We start from the raw sequence: 19,112 nt of genomic DNA, 5'->3' as shown, positions 1-19,112 counted from the left end.
ATGTAACCCTTTCCTCCCTCTTTACCGATAGATTAACTTCGGTGACGATTGCTTTTCCAAAATTTCCATTAGGTACACGCGGTTTAATTTTTCACTGTCTTTAAGGTCGATAAGTGAGGGGGGAGGTTACACACACGCGAGAGAAAATTTTGGGTGCACCCTATTGCAAAAGAAAGTTTTACGAAAGAAACATTCGTCACACATCATTACGATTTGCTTGGCGACGAAGACAAATTTAATACATATTTCCGTTTGTCCATATGTTTCTTTGACGAGGTTGTCGGTGGAATACAAGACTATTTGAAACTAGAAAATCTCAAAAATACCTATTACTCCAACAGAACGAGTTGCAGTAACTTTAAGGTAAGAATATGAATTAATGTACGTAAGACAAGTAATTCAATAATACATCGAATCACTCAATGCTTCTTTATACACTCAAGCACGAAACAAACTGCTGTAGGCATGCGCATTCAAAGACAGAAATGTGTAAACAGCCAGAATACGGCGCAGCGGTCGGAAACGCCTATATAAGACAACAAGCGTCGGGCGCAGTTGATAAATCAGTTACTGCTGCTACAATGGCAGGGTATCAAGATTTAAGTGACTTTGAAAGTGGTGTATGAAATGGGCTTTATCCCGTAAGATCATTTCACGACTGTACCGTGTCAGGAATACGGTAAAACATCAAATCTCCAACATCGCTGCGGCCGGAAAAGGAACCTGCAATATCGGTACCAGCGACTACTGAAGAGAATCGTTCAACGTGGCAGAAGTGCAACCCTTCCGCAAACTGCTGCAGATTTCAGTGCTAGGCCATCAACAAGTGTCAGCGTGCAAACCATTCAACGAAACCATCGGTATGGGCCTTCGGAGCCGAAGGCCCACTAATGTACCCCTGATGTCTGCACGACACAAAGATTTACGCCTCGCCTGTGCCCATCAACACCGACACTGGACCGTTGATGACTGGAAACATGTTGTCTGGTCGGACGAGTCTCGTTTCAAATTGTATGTGAAGGCATGGACCCTGCATGTTTTCAGGAGACTGTTCAGGCTGATGGAAAATCTGTAATAGTTTGCGGAATGTGCAGTTGGAGTGATATGGGACCCCTGATGCGTCCAGATACGACTCTGACAGATGAGGCGTACGTAAGCATCCTGTATGATCACCTGCATCCATTCAAATCCATTGTGCATACCGACGGACTTGAACAATTCCAGTAGGACAATACGACACCCCACAATTCCAGGAACACTCTTCACTCTTCTGAGTTTAAACAGTTCCGCTGGCCACAAAACTCCCCAGACATGGACATTGTTAAGCTTATCGTCTAGGATGCCTTGCAACGTGCTGTTGAGAAGAGATCGCCATCCCCTCGTACTCTTAGGGATTTATAGACAGCCATGCAGGATTCATGGTGTCATTTCCCTCCAGCATTACTTCAGACCATACTCGAGTCCATTTCACGTCATGCTGCGTCGCTTCTGTGTGCTCGCCGGGGGCGCTACACGATGTTAGGCAGCTGTACCAGTTTCTATGGCTCTTCACTTACCTATGTATTACATTCTTTTAGAGGTGGAAAAATTTTACATTTGTATTGTGAATATTACAAATGAATTCCTATAATTAAAACTGCTTTAATTATTATAACGTCTCACAACATAATGTCGACTTTGATTGTGCTGGAGTGGGATCATGAATTTCAACTTGCGTTGGAATGTACGAATTGTCGTAGTATTGCATTTTATGGTTACGATGCTGTAGGTATACTGAAGGTGGAACATAAATGAAAGAGGTCGATGGATAAGTTAGCCTGAGTAGTTTGCTTTGTCGACGTGAGCAGTTAAAGTAACGTCGAGAGACACAAAGAATGCTCGGTCGTCATCTTGCTCTATTTCCTTCCTGTCTTTCTATTAATTGAGAAAATTATCTTCAAATTCTGTATTCTTGCTAGGCCTCGTTGTCTTGAAAGACTGTTTGTTGCTATTTAAAAACGGTGTGACAGTCTCGAATTGTTCCTCAGTGGGTTAGACTTGACTGTTATCTGCGAACACATTGTTGTTGAAATATTTTCCTTCCGTGACCAATTGTGAAGGAAAGTTACTCTCTCTTGGTGCCTCACGAAAACTGTCAAGAAAGTGTATTTGATCGCAGTGGACGTATTTTGGTATCTTATCTTCTGCTGATCCGAACATCGTTTGATTCACTTTATTTCAGCTGTCAAAATAGGCGTCCCGTACCATTTTCAATCTCGTCTGGACCTCATCAGCTGAAATCAAATGAACAAAGCCGATAACTCTTCATTACTGAGGACATATATGTCTAATATTTTAACGAAGATCACGTGTATGGTTACCGGGTCTGCTTGGCGGACTTAATACGTACAGCTTCGTATGCTTTCCTCTGCGAATGTAGATAGTCTCAAATACGTGCTTTTGCACCTTACAGGTATCATGCAATCGTAAACACATTTACGGATCCACGCTACTCTTATTTAATGGGTACATCAACAGTTGGACAGATTAAGAGATAGTGTGTGGGCCAGTATTTGGACATCAGTAAGGGAAGAATGCATGACAGAGCCCTCACCAGACAAAAGGAAAAGAATTACCAATGGCTTCCTAAATGTCGCCAGTTTTCCTCACTGGATCGGAGCCCAAATGGAAAACTTATCAAAAGTTCGCATGGTTCAAATGGCTCTGAGCACCATGGGACTTAACATCTGAGGTGAACAGCCCCCTAGAACTTAGAACTACTTAAACCTAACTAACCTAAGGACATCATACACACCCATGCCCGAGGCAGGATTCGGACCTGCGACCGTAGCTGTCCTGCGGTTTCAGACTGAAGCGCCTAGAACCGCTCGGCCACACTGGCAGGCTATCAAAAGTGGGTCATTCTTGTTCAGTTACAAGAATTTTTCCTCAATTGTTCTCATGGTGGTGTCTGACTCCAACTATGGTCTCACGGACGCTTGTAAGTAGGCTGTTTAGGTTTTTATATTGGTAACGACACGTAGCGCTCTGTATGAAAATCACTGACTGTGCTGTGTGCAGTCTGTGGCTGGTTTGCATTGTTGTTGGCCATTGTAGTGTTGGGCAGTTAGCTGTTAAAAGCGCGTAGCGTTGCGCAGTTGGAGGTGAGCCGCCAGCAGTGGTGGATGTGGGGAAGTGAGATGGCGGCTTTTTGAGAATGGATAATCTGGAGGTGTGCCCATCAGAAACAGTACATTTGTAAGACTGGATGTCATGAACTGCTATATCTATTGTGACTTTTGATGACTATTAAGGTAAATACATTGTTTGTTCTCTATCAAAAACTTTCATTTGCTAACTATGCCTATCAGTAGTTAGTGCCTTCAGTAGTTTGAATCTTTTATTTAGCTGGCAGTAGTGGCACTCGGTGTATTGCAGTAGTTCGAGTGACCAAGATTTTTGTGAGGTAAGTGATTTGTGAAACGTATTGGTTAATGTTAGTCAGGGCCATGCTTTTGTAGGGATTTTTGAAAGTCAGATAGCGTTGCGCTAAAAATATTGTGTGTCAGTTTAAGCACACTCATGTATAATTCTTCTAAGGGGACGTTTCACACTGACGTAGGAAAAACTGTGATTCAATATATTTAAAAGCAATGTGTTTTGGGGCAAACGAAAAAAGGTACAATGCCAGATACACATGACTCCCCCGTGCCATACCATGCTCTATTGACTGAAGAAGGCTTCGTTTTATCACAACGTGTATTATGGCCTTATTCGCGAAAAAACATGAACCACAAAAAGATGGTTTTCAGTTACCAATTTACCCGATTCCAACGAAGGAACTATCGGAATTTTAAGTCAGAAGTTGAGGGTTTTTCACCGAACCGACATTGCCAATATTACCGATTTTAATTCGCTAAAACTGGGTGTTGAAGGTTGTTGTCTTAACTGCCTCCAGATATTATAGTTTGCTGTAAAAATATAACAGATATTTTTGTAATTAATAGCACCTGTGTCTGAGGCATTCAGCTAACTTCTCTGTGAACTTACCCCTGCAGTTGTCTATTCAGTCAGCGTTGTCGATTGTTGAAGCTCTGCATCCTGATATCTGTTTAGTGGTAATTAATTTAAATCATGGTAACCGTTTAAATAGTATTTTCTTAGTACTGGTCTTTATAAAATCATTGATTGCTATAAACCTGTTGAACTCTACAGCAACCACGTGGGGATTCAAATCCTTTCATTTGGGGACACTTCCTGAACCTTCTCACCCCTGTTTCACCTGCCATTGTCATTTATGCACATTGGACAAAATAATGGTCCTCTAATGTACCCTTTTTGTATGCACGAAATAACATCTACGACTCAAGACTTCTGCAGTATTGTTTCTCGGTGGTTACTTGCAGTATTATTAGTGGCAGGTGACTTTCTACATCGTAGGCAAATCGCACCATGCCTTCACTTGCTACGCGTACACAAGCAGCGACAAAAGAATCTGTGGGATTCCCCCACACATTAGTTAATGAATATTAGTTCTACTACAGAGAGTTTAAAGCAGATGCGTCGTATTTAAATTTATGAGACTTTGTATCACAACAACGCTCCATAGATATGAGTCTTGGGTTATGGTACAGACTAAACAAAAGAGAGAAAAAGGGTTTATGCTGCAGTGTTACGGAAAAATGATAAGAACTGAGAATCATCGAGGAAAAGAAATACATAGTAAACACAAATTGAAAGTAGTTATAGGACGATAGAACAAGTGCTAAGACATCAGACCATATCTTCTTGGGTGCTAGAGTGAATTATAGATATCAAAAAACGTAGCAGGAGACAGACTTTATAATGTAAGCCAAGTGGACAAAACATGTCACAGCAAGGTTTGTGCATTTGTAAATGTGCCTTGCATCACGACCGAATGATGCAACTAGATCCAGCGTATGGGGCTTGTATAGGTACAATATCAGAGTAGTCTGTTAAAGATATCTGTGTAGCGAACATGGTGGCACGTCGCTAGCTAACATTCTTTGAACGTGGAATGATAATCGGTACAAGATGCGTGGGTCCTATCATATTGAATTCTGCTGTCCGATTTCACGAGCCTCTAGAATGAATCTCCCGTGTGGCAGAGATTATGTCCCCAAATTCGCTAACGACGATCTGTTTTGAGCTAGATCACCGCCGATTTGAATAAGGGGTATGAGGAACCCACTTGCACTAGGACTTCACGGAGACAAATGAACAATATAGCCGAAGGCCGACTCGTGTCCCAAGCAGTGGCTACCAACGTCACAATAATTAGAAGGCCGATGTTTCAACAAACTGAGAGCTACTTTGACATTTGGTGGCTACATAGCAAAGGAATTGACGACCTACTTCGTAAAAACGATGGATACGTTTCGGTTTTAAGCTGTTGGCAGGCGTAGTTGAATACGCTACAAGCCTTTTGTTAAACTGACTATTTGTAAATTCGCAACCGGCCACATATGAAGACGCTTTGCTGTTTCACAACGTAAAACAAGAGTATGTCAGCCACATAGTAGATAAATATTATTTATCACACAATAATTTCGATCTTTTGTAGATGTAATTCAGTACAGTGAGGGTTTGTCATGGAAAATCATACGTTGCTCTACTACTATATGTAACAACAGGTCAGGTTGATCGTGTGTGTATAACAATAAGGAATTTAAAAGGAAAAACTACAGTCCTCAAAACTGCAAAAATGAATGTTGGTGCAGACAGCGTATGGCAGGTATGAATTTATGGAATAGAAGGCTGCAATGTGGCATGTTCATTGTCAGTTTGAATGGCAACTGTACGTTGATTTAGATCTTTAAAGTCTCTCATATATATATATATATATATATATAAAGTCTCTCCTCTCTCTCTCTCTCTCTCTCTATATATATATATATATATATATATATATATATATATATATATATATAGTCTCTCCTCTATATATATATATATATATATATATATATATATATATATATATATATAGTCTCTCCTCTATATATATATATATATATATATATATAGAGAGAGAGAGAGAGAGAGAGAGAGAGAGAGAGAGAGAAGAGGGACTTAAAGATCTAAATCAACGTACAGTTGCCATTCAAACTGACAATGAACATGCCACATTGTAGCCTTCTACTCCATAAATTCATACCTGCCATACGCTGTCTGCACCAACATTCATTTTTGCAGTATATATATATATATATATATATATATATATATATATATATATATATATAAAGAGGTGATTTAGATTTTGCAAATACTTTTATGAAAAAAATGCAATTTTAGGGAGCTATGGGTGAGGAACTAAGGAGAACTAAGGACCCGTATGTTTAATAATGCTCTTTGCAGCTTACCCTCTCCGACACAGGGAAGCGTGCTGTCCAACAGCTGGAATGCGTAGCTGATTTGTGGCTGACACGCGAGATGTAGGAGCATTAGCTGCCGCATCGTTGGCCATGAGACCACACTTAACAGGCACTGACGTCACCATTAATGGCATTATCGAGCGTGTGTGGCCGTGTTCCGTGCCACAGAATGGACACTGCGGACAACGTCAAGCTCATCTCTTTGGGATGCAAGTGGCGCCAGTTGAGTGGCGCCGTTGCTTGACCACTGAGCGTGGCACAAATTCCACTATCATTATAATGCAGCGGCATTGAGTAAGCAGTTGCTTCTCTCCTCTTTTGTAATTTCCTGAGTACATTTACGTTTGCTGCACAGTCAATGTTATCGTAACATTTATTACACAGCTTCTGTGACATAGTGCTTTGTATTCTGGCGCACTGGCAGGTACACACCAGAAAGGTTTTCCAATGTTGATATACCAACGGAATACTTTTTATAGTAAATCATTATATTGTATCTGAAAAGGTACATCTCTTAAATTTCACGCAACTGCACCTGCATCTGTATACACTACTGACCATTAAAAATGCTACAACACGAAGATGACGTGCTACTGACGCGAAATTTAACCGACAGAAAGAAGATGCTGTGATATGCAAATGATTAGCTTTTCAGAGCATTCGCACAAAGTTGGCGCCGGTGGCGACACCTACAACGTGCTGACATAAGGAAAGTTTCCAACCGATTTCTCATACACAAACTGCAACTGACCGGCGTTGCCTGGTGAAACGTTGTTGTGATGCCTCGTGTAAGGAGGAGGAATGCGTATCATCCCTTTCCGACTTTGATAAAAGTCGGATTGTAGCCTATCGCGATTGCGGTTTATCGTATCGCAACACTGCTGGTCGCGTTGGTCGAGACCCAATGACTGTTAGCAGAATGTGGAATCGGTGGGTTCAGGAGGGTAATACGGAACGCCGTGCTGGATCCCAACGGCCTCGTATCACTAGCCGTCGAGATGACAGGCATCTTATCCGCATGGCTGTAACGGATCGTGCAGACACGTCTCGATCCCTGAGTCAACAGATGGGGACGTTTGCAAGACAATAACCATCTACACGAACAGTTCGGCGGCGTTTGTAGCAGCATGGACTATCAGCTCGGATACCACGGCTGAGGTTACCCTTGACGCTGCATCACAGACAGGAGCGGCTGCGATAGTGTACTCAACGACGAACCTGGTTGCACGAATGGAAAAACGTCATTTTTTCGGATGAATCCAGGTTCTGTTTACAGAATCATGACGGTCGCATCCGTGTTTGGCGACATCGCGGTGAACGCACATTGGAAGCGTGTATTCGTCTGCTCCATACTGGCGTATGACGCAACTTGATGGTATGGGGTGCCATTGGTTACACATCTCCGTCACCTCTTGTTCGCATTGACAGCAGTTTGAACAGTGGACGTTACATTTCAGATGTGTTACGACCCGTGGTTCTACCCGTCATTCGACCCCTGCAAAATCTTACATTACAGCAGGATAATGCTCGACCGCATGTTGCGGGTCCTGTACAGGCCTTTCTGGATATAGAATATGTTCTACTGCTGCCCTGGCCAGCACATTCTCCAGATCTCTCACCAACTGAAAACTTCTGATCAATGGTGACCGAGCAACTGGTTCGTGACAATACGCCAGTCACTACTCTTGATGAACTGTGGTATCGCGTTGAAGCTGCATGGGCAGCTGTACCTGTACACACCATCCAAGATCTGTTTGACTCAATGCCCAGGCGTATCAAGGCCGTTATTACGGCCAGAGGTGGTTGTTCTGGGTACTGATTTCTCAGGATCTATGCACCCAAATTGCGTGAAACTGTAATCACTTGTCAGTTCTAGTATAATATATTTGTCCATTGAATATCCGTTTATCATCTGCAGTTCTTCTGGGTGTGGCAATTTTAATGGGCGGTAGTGTATATATATATATATATTTCCATTACGATAGCCAGTGTAGTTGTTACAAAATCGTTACGAAATACAAAGAGACGTACAACTGAACAAAGGTCTAGTGATAACACTGGCTGCTGCCTCTGAACAATATCCAGTAGTGTTCGACTACAAGATCGGCAGTTAATCACTAAAATCAGTCTCAACATCCTTGAATCTAGGAATACTACCCAGAGTGATCTAAAGTCCAAGGACCTGGCAGATGCCACACTGTGGTAGACGACACGTAGTGTAATACTATCATTTTTATCCCCATTCCTATCATGTAAAATGACTATAGAGAGAAGATAGTGTCGGTACATTTGCGTGTAGAGCTGGTTTTCTCTAACTGTAGAGCCGTGGGCATTGCCTGAGGTCTAGGAACAGCGTTATGGTCGGCTGTTTGCCGTTATACGTCGAACGCATTCACTGATTGGAATGAAGCGTAGTAACGCCATTTGCTGTAACTTGAATGACGTACCTCTTGAGATTCTGTCACAAATAAATTTTATTGGTTTTTCAGCATAGAAAATGTTGCAAGGTGTCATTTTCAGCATCTAATTATACTGTTGAAAGTACGAAACAACATTGTAACGTTAGTAACAGTACTTAAGTAATGCAATGTAGTGTTGAGCAGAGGAATAATTATTAGTGCAGGAATGAAATTTTGTTGGAACTGACTGAGACGATGGTAAGTGGAGCACACCTATCGTGTACACAACAGTGGCTTAAGCAGCGTTGACAGTCGAAGTACAAATAAGCAGTGAGGTTGCTGCCTCACAGTGGGTGAGGGAGAACGTCAGGAACACCTGATTCAACACTTCGACGCCAGTGCAGAGCGCGCGTAAATCTCTTCTGCAACAGGATTATGCGTAGTAACTTTACCTAGGTCCGGATGACACAAGGACGCCTTTCAGGCTGCAAAATTTGCATAAAGGGACTCTTAGAAGCACTGCAATAATTAAATATTGGGCTAACCACGAGCATTGACAGGCTCAAAAACGGGAGCACATTCCGTCACCAGCTGGGGGAGGGGGAATCGCATCGTCGACTACTATAAAACCCTCTCCCTTCTTCAGTCTCTCTGGCCACTCTGAATCCGCGTCACTGATATCTATCGTAGGTCAACTCTACTAGTTTCAGGATGAATATCAGCCGACGTCAGCTTGCAGTCCACTGATACAAGTCCTGTTATCGATGGAACTTCATCTATGCAAGCTTTTCTCCTGTCAATCACAGCTGGAGTTCCTCAAAGATGATCGCCGGGCCAATTTTTCGTGGATGAAGAACCAGTCCGCCCATCTGCGAGCTGCTAGACTTGTGAGCGGGGCAGCCGTGGCGCCACACCTGGACAGTGCAAGTACTGCTTTACTGGCGAAGTGCAGCATGTGTAGAGACCTACTTTCGGGTTATCCTTCGTGTCACTGTTGGACCTATTGCCTACACACCATCTCGACAAGCAACAATAAAGGTGTACCGCAAGTCTCTAGAGGAACGGAAGGTTCCAAATGATTGGGAAAGAGCACAGGTAGTCCCAGTCTTCAAGAAGTGTCGTCGAACAGCTGCGCAAAGCTATAGATCTATATCTCTGACGTTGACCTATTGTAGGAATTTAGAACATGTTTTTTGCTCGCGTATCATGTCGTTTCTGGAATCTACTCTGTAGGAATCAACATGGATTCCGGAAACAGCGATCGTGTGGGACCCAACTCGCTTTATTTGTTTATGAGACCCAGAAAATATTAGATACAGGCTCCCAGGTAGATGCTGTTTTCCTTGACTTCCGGAAGGCGTTCGATACAGTTCCGCACTGTCGCCTGATAAACAAAGTAAGAGCCTACGGAATATCAGACCAACTGTGTGGCTGGATTGAAGAGTTTTTAGCAAACAGAACACAGCATGTTGTTCTCAATGGAGAGACGTCTACAGACGTTAAAGTAACCTCTTGCGTGCCACAGGGGAGTGTTGTGGGACCATTGCTTTTCACAATATATAGAACTGACCTAGTAGATAGTGTTGGAAGTTCCATGCGGCTTTTCGCGGATGATGCTGTAGTATACAGAGAAGCTGCAGCATTACAAAATTGCAGCGAAATGCAGGGAGATCTGCAGCGGATAGGCACTTGGTGCAGGGAGTGGCAACTAACCCTTAACAGAGACAAATTGTAATGTATTGTGAATACATGGAAAGAAGGATCCTTTATTGTATGATTATATGATAGCGGAACAAACACTGGTAGCAGTTACTTCTGTAAAATATCTGGGAGTATGGGTACGGAACAATTTGAAGTGGAATGATCATATAAAATTAATTGTTAGTAAGGCGGGTACTAGGTTGAGATACATTCGGAGAGTCCTTAGAAAATGTAGTCCATCAACAAAGAAGGTGGCTCACAAAACACTCGTTCGACCTATACTTGAGTATTGCTCATCAGTGTGGGATCCGTAACAGGTCGGGTTGACAGAGGAGATACAGAAGATCCAAAGAAGAGCGGCTCGTTTCGTCACAGGGTTATGTGGAAAGCGTGATACCGTTACGGAGATGTTTAGCCAAACTCAAGCGGCAGACTCTGCAAGAGAGGTGCTCTCCATCGCGGTGTAGCTTGCTGGCCAGGTTTCGAGAGGGTGCGTTTCTGGATGAGGTATCGAATAAATTGCTTCCCTCTACTTATACCTCCCGGGGAGATCACGAATGTAAAATTTGAGAGATTCGAGCGCGCGCACAGGCTTTCCGGCAGTCGTTCTTCCCGCGAACTATACGGGAGTGGAACAGGAAAATGAGGTAATGACAGTGGCACGTAAAGTGCCCTCCGCCACACACCGTTGGGTGGCTTGCTGAGTATAAATGTAGATGTAGATATCTGGGGCCGAGACGGAGAGCAGTTTCACTCAGTGAGACGCAGACGATCCGACAGACATCCAAAGCCACGCCAGGCTACAGCGACGTGAGAGAAGAAGGGGTCGCAGCGCTGAGGTCAGACATACGTCAGGGAGTTTGCGCCGGCAGATTCCTTGCTGGGTGACGATGTGCTACCTTGTACCTCAGTGCAATGTCGGCTAATCGTAGCCGCCGTCAGGCTGCACTGGGAAGATTGTAAGACCCTCAGAAGCAAATGACAGTTTATTGAATGATGTCTTATTAGTGCCCCGGCGCTTCATAGGACTCCACCACCCCACCTCCACGCGACTGTCGACTATCCTATCTTCAGGTGTGCTCCTGCAGGAGATTATGTTGCAATAATGTAATTCCTCTCACTCCGGCCGATTTTTATCCTTCTACATCTACATCTATACTCCGCGAGCCACCTTACGGTGTGTGGCGGAGGGTACTTATTGTACCACTATCTGATCCCCCCTTCCCTGTTCCATTCACGAATTGTGCGTGGGAAGAACGACTGCTTGTAAGTCTCCGTATTTGCTCTAATTTCTCGGATCTTTTCGTTGTGATCATTACGCGAGATATATGTGGGCGGTAGTAATATGTTGCCCATCTCTTCCCGGAATGTGCTCTCTCGTAATTTCGATAATAAACCTCTCCGTATTGCGTAACGCCTTTCTTGAAGTGTCCGCCACTGGAGCTTGTTCAGCATCTCCGTAACGCTCTCGCGCTGACTAAATGTCCCCATGACGAATCGCGCTGCTTTTCGCTGGATCATGTCTATCTCTTCTATTAATCCAACCTGGTAAGGGTCCCATACTGATGAGCAATACTCAAGAATCGGACGAACAAGCGTTTTGTAAGCTACTTCTGTTTTAAAGTAAAATATCCTCGCTTCCCACGCACGGAGTCCCGGGTTCGATTCCCGGCCGGGTCAGGGATTTACTCTGCCTCGTTATGAATGGGTGCTATGCGTTCTTCATCATCATTTCATCATCATTGACTCGCAAGTCGCCGAAGTGGCGTCAACTAAAAAGGACTTGCAATACGGCGGCCGAACTTCTCTACAAGGGGCCTCCCGGCCATCAATGCCATACGATCATTTCATTTTTTTTCATTGGATAGCATAGGCAACAGCATACTGGGATTGTATGGTCCACAGAAGTAAACCTTTTCTTTCTTTTTCGTTGGGGTACGATTCCAAATTTAAAGCAGTAGCCTGCTGGCGAGGATCGTGGGGTGTGTAGTGAGACTGCAACTAAGGAAGCGATGTCAGAAATGCTTTGAAAAGTGAAGTAACCGATAGGGCTGCTGTCGATTGTGTTCATTTCTATAGAGACATCCTGAAAAGGAGAGATTAAAGTCAGTTTACGTAATCAGCAGTAATCTAAGACGTTCGAGTTGGGGTTTTCCAAGTGGACAGCGTTTGTGGGGAATATCCTGAAGAAAAGTGGAGCCATTGTGGAAGATATGAGACCGACGCACACGCAGACATCGATGGTTGAGCGTATTACATTCAAAACTCTTTTTTCTACATTCAGCTTAGAAAGTTAGACAAGCGTTAATAAGTTAACTTGCATCGAGTGATGAAACAAAATATTAATTTCCATTTTAAAATTTGCGTTTCTTGAATTTTCTCATTTTCAGAGTACCGAAGGCGATATGTTTTGTTAAAAACCATTAAACAAAAAAGACCGCATAAAATATTCCTTTATCTAAGACAAACGGCTTCAACACACTTTGCTGTCATCTCCATGTCTTAAAACCTTTTGTTGCAAAACATGTTCATTTTAAAAAATGGTTCAAATGGCTCTGAGCACTACGGGACTTAACATCTGTGGTCATCAGTCCCCTAGAACTTTACTTAAACCTAACTAACCTAAGGACATCACACACATCCATGCCCGAGGCAGGATTCGAACCTGCGACCGTAGCAGTCGCGCGGTTCCGGACTGCGCGCCTAGAACCGCTAGACCACCGTGGCCGGCTGTTCCTTTTAAGCTGAACCTTTTACGTCAAGTGGATAAAAGTCAGCACCTTGTTAAATATTTGTGATCTGCTGATTTTTATCCAGTTGATATATTGTGCGTGTAATTCAGCGTAAAATGAACATGTTTTAGAACAAAAAAATTGAAGACCTCAATATGACAGCATAGTCCGTTGGCACCGGTTGTCTTAAATAAAGAAATGCTTTCAGCGATCTTGACTGTTGAATGGTTTTTTCACAATTTGCGTTTCTGCTGTAAATATTTAATTCTTCTCTCTATTGCCTTTTAATATACAAACAGATCACATTTTTGTGAACCACAAAACACCTTTGATATTTAAAACATACTTTTTTCTGTGGTTCATACTAACAGACACTTTTCCTAAAATCATCAGTTACTGTAAGTGGTAGGAAATCTTTCTTTGCTGTGTTTCCCTTTGATTACAAGTCTTTTATTACCATGTACACAAAACATACGTTGAAACAAAGGTTTTACGCAATATTTAAAACCGACAACAAAGGTTCTACAGGGTGAAAAGTATTTAAACCGACAAACTATGGGAGGTTCTAGGGGTCATCAAAACAAATATTTTTCCCTAATGTCATTTTTTACTATGAGGATTATTTAAACCGGTGGAGGCCGTATTACGCTCTTCAATTGTTAGAGGCTGTCTTACGAGCATCAGTTGTAGGCAACTGCTGTCCACCAGTGTAGTAGTGAATTGTCTCTGTTTACTATAGTTCAATTCTTTTATCTCGGCGGCTCACGCATGCCTGCCCAGACGCGGGAGATTGCTGTGTTGCCAGTTCTATGCGCCAAGAGAAGCAGCGCCATATTATAGTTCGCAAACTTACGTTCAGGGGGGAGCGCGCAGTTTATGAAGTAAAGCCACCACGACCACATTAACCCTTTCGCTGCTACAGAGACGTGCTCCCTGCATTCCGCGATGTGCGCGATTTTGTCATCATTGTACTGCTCGCCTGTGCAGACACATGGTATTTCGACTGCTTTGACACACTTTACCATTCGATGTCACAAAAACTATTTGGCCCAAAAATTTGATTTTTACACATCTTCTTGATTGATACCTTCCCCCCCATAAATGACTTAATTTTGTTTCGATGTTCAACTCAGTTATTGTGCCGCATTAGATATAGTAAACCATTGCACGAAATTTTGAAGAGTTTGCAGAGGTAAAACTCCATAGCGTATACTTTCCGTATGGTCGATATTAGTTGCCACTAGAAATTTCAAAAAATTACATTCAAACGAATAAATTTCATGAAGTAAGACACTTCGATATTGTTTTTAAATAAAGAAAATATTAAGCACCGAGCAAGGTTTGAACTCAGAACCTTTCGTTTTTTTTTTTTTTTTAAATCTCATTTTGTTCGCTTTTTTCGTTACATCTGCTTGGGGCGGACGTCGCAAGACATCTGTTTAAGTTCGTTGTTGATCGATTAGCTCAGCTTTTTTTTATTACAGAGGGGTGCTAACCCTCTGACCGTACATACTGAGCTACCGTGCTGGCGACACCTTAATCATTACACTAACGCAACTCGTCATTCAATTACATATCCCAGAGGACTTTAAAATATCACGCAAAATACCGACAGACACTGTTGGTATGATTATGAATTACTCACGTTCCGTCGAAGTACAATAGGAAATAAACAATTACCGCTGTTCTTTATTGCGATAAAGCGGTTAGTGAGAATGATACAAACACCTTTCCTTGCTATCGCCTGAATTAGGAGGCTTATTGCTTGTTTGGTTTAATTAATTAATAGAATATGAAGCAATTGGTATAAGGAATGCTATTTCCAAACTTTCTATAAAAGAAAATCTGCTATCAAGACATTGCTTTTGTTCAATTACTTTATTTATGACTGAACGTTTCTAAATCTGAAGACACACGTCCGTGCTCTGCACTGTAGTCGAGCTCTGGCAACGTCGTTCTCTGTTCATTGGCCGACTGTGTTTTGTGACGTCAGACGCGCAGAACGAACCTAAACTCGGCCGCCGTCGTAAATGACGCGCACTTGAATGGAGCGATACACCTGGAGTGACTACACTGATATTGTTGGTGCGTACTACGTTGCGTTTGTTTATTTAATTAATTTGCCGCCAGAGAAATATTCCTCTATTGGTTTAAATACCGCGGGTTTATCAACAACAATATCCTAATCGCCGTATCCCGCATCATGCGACCTTTGCTGCTGTGTACCAACGTCTGCGTGAGACGGGGTCATTTAGCAGACAACCTGGACAGGGACGCCGTCGCACCGTAAAAACGCTGCAATTTGCGGAAGCTGTCTTGCAGCCTGTGGAGCGGGGTCCTTCAATCAGCACTCGTACAATTGCACCTAACATGGGGACGAATCAGACGAAATTAAGAACAGTCCTTCGAGAGCAATTGTTACGTCCATTTCACTTACAGCGTGTCCACAACCTGGAACCAGTTTATTATCCACCCAGAGCACAGTTTTCGCAGTGGTACCTGGAACACTGTGAAATGTATCCTACATTTCCATCCTCTGTGTTGTTCACCGATGAAGCAACGTTCGGGCGTGATGGAGTGTTCAACATGCACAATTCGCATGTTTGGAGTGAGGATAACCCACATGACACAGTTACTAGCGCTCATCAAGTGCGGTTCTTCGTTAATGTGTAGGTCGGTGTTGTTAGGGACTGTTTAATTGGGCCGTGTCTGCTACCCAGGCCATTAAATGGCAGGCACTATTACAATTTTCTCGCCAGAGCATTGCCAGAATTGATGGAAGACATCCCGCTCCCTACAAGACAACGCATGTGGTTCCAACATGACGGGGCGCCGGCACATTTCAGTCGTCGTCTGCGTCGATTCCTGGACCGACGGTTCCCAGAAGCGTGGATTGGCAGAGGTGGCCCAGTACCATGGCCTGCTCGATCCCCAGATATGTCCCCTATGGACTTTTTTTGTGTGCGGACAGATGCACAACCTTGTTTACTCAACTCCTGTTGCATCAGAAGAGGATCTGGTTGCCCGGATAGTAGCAACAGCAGGAACAATTCAGGATACTCCTGAGGTTTTTGCTCGTGTCAGACAGAACAAGATCCGACGGTGTAACCTTTGTTTACGTGTCAATGGAGGAATTTTTGGAAATCTACTGTAATTGAAATTGGGTTGTGTTAATGTGTTGTCTCTTGGTCATAAAAAATGGAAAAGTGTTTGTTTATTTAATTAATTTGCCGCCAGAGAAATCTTCCTCTACCGGTTTAAATACTCCTCACAGGAAAAAATGGCAGTAGGGAAAAATATTTGTTTTGATGGCCCCTACAACCTCCCAGAGTTTGTCGGTTTAAATACTTTTCACCCTGTACACCAGTTTTGGCTTTAGTTGGCCTTACTAACCTCCATTCCCCAATATGATTACGGCCTCATTTTCGACAGTGGACACTTGTATCTTGACTCTGCTCAATGCACAAGACAGTACTGTAGCCTCTCCCTCTGCAGGTCACAGAGCAGTTCAGTTCCGCAACTCACTCACAGTGATTATACAAACCTTCGCGAGTGCTCCTCTTCCACATGGAATCTCTCCTATATCGTCAATTAACTGAAAATGATAGTTGCCCCATACTGACAAACAATACTCAAGAATTAGTCAACCACCTGTCTGGTAATCGCCCTCTATCACGCATGTTCCCTGGGAACTTTTTCCAATGAGGGAGATTCACAAGTGTGCTTTCAACACTGTCAGGTTTAAGCGGTCGTTGCATGTCAGGTCACCCTGGACAGTATTTCTAGATTGTAGGAAGTTGTGACCGATTTCACTGATTAACTGTCGATCTTGTAATCAGAAGGCATTCGATCTTGTTTAGAGGAGGCTTCCAGCGCACTAGACCTCTAAACAGTTGTTCATTTATGTGCATCGTGAACAGCTGTGGTTCAAATGGTTCAGATGGCTCTGAGCACTAATGGGACTTATCATGTGTGGTCATCAGTCCCCTAGAACTTAGAACTACTTAAACCTAACTAACCCAAGGACAGCACACAACACCCAGCACACAACCCCAGAGAAAATCTCTGACCCCGCCGGAATCGAACCCGGGAATCCGGGCGTGGGAAGCGAGAACGCTACCGGACGACCACGAGCTGCGGACAGCAGCCGTGGCGCTACCATGTTTCACTGAGGTACGCCTCACGAAACCTTTCCTTCCTCCGATGTTCCCAGTAGGATCGAGGATCGTTTCCAAGCATATTCGTAAGTCACTCGCATATCTGTTTATTTACTCCCTATCTATGTACTGTTTTTATAGGCGAACGCTGCAGAACTTCATGGAGCATTTTCTATAAGAAAAGCAGCAGAAACCTGATCTCTGCTGTTTACTGACTAGTGGATCCAACCAAGGAGTCTGAGGAAGCTGAGTTTCACACGATTCATCGTTCCGGTTTAGTTCCTCTTTAATAAAGAGTTCACAGAAATTTGCACTAGACTGCTCAAAGAAAAACGTGAAGGATGTAACGTATAAAAATTAATTTTGAATACTTTCCTATCGCTACGTAAGTAACGTGGTCGTTTCAGTCTAACTGAAGTCAGTGCGTTCTTGTATGTTCTAGAAAAAGCACTGTTGTAACCAGCTGTATAAGCGTTCACTCAGAAGCGACAAAGATCATTTATGTGGAAGTGACACACCACCAAGCGCACCAGAGATCATACTGTGCGAGCTGCACGCTATACAACGAAACGAAACGAAAGCCACAAGTACTTACACATTGATTGTTAAACGATAATGGTAGTGGCCTGCGTTTGCCTAGAGTTATTATTCAGGAATGGCTTGGTGGAAAGAATCAGTTAGTTATCATCAAGCAGCCCCAAAAATTCGTGAGCCTACGTCGGCAAGAAGAATGTTGTGTTACTTCATATGGATCGAGACACGTTTGTGTGTGTCGCTATCGATACTTTGCTAGGAGAGTTCGGTGTCGACTATCAAGAAGATTGAAGATTTTCCGTGAATTTTCTTGGGAAGGTTTCGGGAGCTTGTAATGAGTGGCTATGTATTTTCAAATCCACATCTACATCTACAGGTACATCTACATCTACATGGATACTCTGCAAATCACATTTAAGTGCCTGGCAGGGGGTTCATCGAACACCCTCACAATTCTCTATTATTCCAATCTCGTATAGCGCGCGGAAGGAATGAACAACTATATCTTTCCTTACGAGCTCTGATTTCCCATATTTTATCATGGTGATCATTCCTCCCCATGTAGGTCGGTGTCAACAAAATATTTTCGCATTCGGAGGAGAATCTTGGTGATTGGAATTTCGTGAAAAGATTCCGTCGCAACGAAAAATGCCTTTCTTTAATGATTTCCAGCCCAAATACTGTATCATTTCTGTGACACTCTCTCCCATTTTTTGCGATAATACAAAACGTGATGCCTTTCTTTGAACTTTTTTGATGAACTCCGTCTGTCTTTTCTGGTAAGGATCCCACACCGCTCTGCAGTATTCTAAAAGAGAACGTACAAGCGTAGTGTAGACAGTCTCCTCAGTAGGTCTGTTACATTTTCTAAGTGCCCTGGCAATAAAACGCAGCCTCTGGTTAGCCTTCCACACAACATTTTCTATATGTTCTTTCCAATTTAAGTTATTCGTAATTTTAATGCCTAGGTATGTAGTTGAATTTACAGCTTTTAGATTAGACTGATTAATCGTGTAACCGAAGTTTAACGAGTTCTTTTTAGCACTCGTGTGGATGAACTCACACTTTTCGTTATTTAGGGTCAATTGCTACTTTTCACACCTTCAGATATTTTTTTTTCTAAATCGTTTGGCAGTTTGTTTTTATCTTCTGATAACTTTATTAGTCGATAAACGACAGCTTCATCTGCAAACAACCGAAGACGGCTGCTCA

This window comes from Schistocerca americana, chromosome 5, assembly GCF_021461395.2.
Source record: "Schistocerca americana isolate TAMUIC-IGC-003095 chromosome 5, iqSchAmer2.1, whole genome shotgun sequence".
NCBI lineage: Eukaryota > Metazoa > Arthropoda > Insecta > Orthoptera > Acrididae > Schistocerca > Schistocerca americana.
The sequence above is the reverse complement of the archived record's forward strand: the minus strand, read 5'-3'. Positions refer to the sequence as shown.